Source organism: Triticum dicoccoides, chromosome 7B (genome assembly GCF_002162155.2).
Source record: "Triticum dicoccoides isolate Atlit2015 ecotype Zavitan chromosome 7B, WEW_v2.0, whole genome shotgun sequence".
Classification (NCBI taxonomy): Eukaryota; Viridiplantae; Streptophyta; class Magnoliopsida; order Poales; family Poaceae; genus Triticum; species Triticum dicoccoides.
This window is the reverse complement of record NC_041393.1, coordinates 680,597,048-680,599,135: the sequence shown is the minus strand read 5'-3', so window position 1 is coordinate 680,599,135 and position 2,088 is coordinate 680,597,048. Positions and strand designations below refer to the sequence as shown.

Genomic DNA, 2,088 nt, shown 5'->3' with positions numbered 1-2,088 from the left:
AAGTCACTGTTTTCATGTTGTTCGGACAGTTGGCTTGTCGTTCTCATGTTTAGGTTAGGACTGCAACTTCTGTATTCCATGGGTCATTATGCCAATATACAGTACAACTACAGGTAGTTTATAAGTATACAATGTTAGCAGCCGTCCGTACCCACCCTTTAAAACGTGCAAGTCAATAGCTTGGAGACTTTGCAAAGTATCTCTGTGAAACTTGGCAGAGTCTAGTCAATTTGTCCAGACTCAATAGAGACCAAACCAGCAGCAGCTTCCCTCATCGACTGTGTGGTTGCTGTCATGGAGGCTTCCATATCTGCAGTTACAGGTGAATTGGTGAGTCGTTTCATCTCCTTCCTGATGGACAAGTACCACTCCTTGAGCCATGCACAATCAGAGAAGGTGGTGGACAGATTGCAGCACCTACTGATGAGAGTCAGCATCGTTGTCGAGGAGGCTGATGGGCGGTACATAACCAACTCTGGGATGATATTGCAGCTCAAGATGCTCTCAGATGCCATGTACAGAGGACACCGCACGCTGGACACCTTGAGGTACCAAACACTCCAAGATAGTGCCAGACTCATCTAGCAGTAGCTTGCATTTATCCATTCCTTCCAAGCGTTCTCGAACAAAAACTGAGATTGATGACAAGGCCATGCGCCTCGAGTCAGAAGGAGCCTTGGAAAGCTTAGAAATTGCAGTTGCTAACATGGTAGAATTTGTTGTGCTCCTGGGTGGATGCGAGCGCATGTCTCGTAGGCCATATGATATTTATCTTTACACCAACAACTTCATGTTCAGCCGACATGCTGAAAAGCAAAAGCTCTTGAGATTCTTGTTGGAGCACAACGATTCTCCTGGTGATCATGCACCGGCAGTTCTTCCGATCATAGGTGGTGGTGGAGTTGGGAAGAAGACATTGGTTGCTCATGTTTGTGGCGACGAACAAGTTCGCTCACGCTTCTCCTCTATTTTGCACTTGAATGGAGACAACCTATTGGCGATACTTGACCATGGAAGGACCATGTTTGGGATGATGCTGGTCGTTATTGAGTTTGCTTCTGATGTAGTTGACGATGACTGGGAAAAATTTCACTCATTTCTCATAAGAATGAGCAGAGGAAGCAAGATCATCATCATAAGTAAACTCAAAAGATTAGCTAGGTTTGGATCTGTGCAACCTATTTTCCTAAGTGTTCTGTCTTATGACGAGTTGAGGTACCTCTTCAAGACACTGGCATTCGGGAGCGTAGACCCTGCCGAACATCCACATCTAGTACAAATAGCAGATGAGTTTACTAGGGAGTTGCATAGTGTCCGAGGTTCACTTGTTGAAATAAATGTGTTTGCGGATGCATTGAGAAGGAACCATGATGCTCAGTTTTGGCGTTGCATATTGGACAAGGGAATGAAAATGGTTAAAAGGAACCTGTCAAGCTATGGTTTGCATCCAAACAAGCTTATAGAACAAGGCCGTCCAGTGGACATAACGGACCTCGCTTTGCATCCGCTTAGCTTGCTACCTTACACAATGAAGGAGGATTCACCAAGTGTGACACTGGGGGACCTTCTAGGAGATCCTGGTGTTAGACCGGAACGAGACTTCACTCTAATTGCATGGAAATCAAGGATACCCCCTCATAGATCATATCTTCATTGTGTTACAGGTCGTGCTCAGGATGTACATGAAGGTGGTGCCTTGCCAGTGAGGAAGCGACGAGGACTGCCGATCTGATTATGTTTCCGAACTCTTTGTAATAGCTCTCTCGTTGTATTTTCTTTTATAAAACATGACAGATGGGTGTGTTCATGTGGCTTTGTAGTTAAACGGATGTGTTCATGTATACCATTGAAGTAAATGTATGTATTACAGATCTCAAAGCATACCTTGAACTTGTATGTTTATATTTTATCAGATACAACAATCCACCTGCTCTTTCTTAAATTACGAACATCGTTTGATGTGGCAGTAGCTATAGCTGGTTTCAGTAAGGTGGCTTGTTAATGAAACAGAAATTGAACCGACAAGAAAGAGGTATACACATCATCATTGCATTCTACAGCTGATACCAAAGTCAATCATATTTCATA

At 43.8% G+C, this 2,088-nt stretch overlaps 1 pseudogene; it reads left to right on the top strand.

The window, feature by feature from the left end:
* The first annotated feature begins 294 nt into the window (after nt 1-294).
* On the top strand, nt 295-1,732 carry LOC119337709 (annotated as a pseudogene).
* Nucleotides 1,733-2,088: the final 356 nt, after the last annotated feature.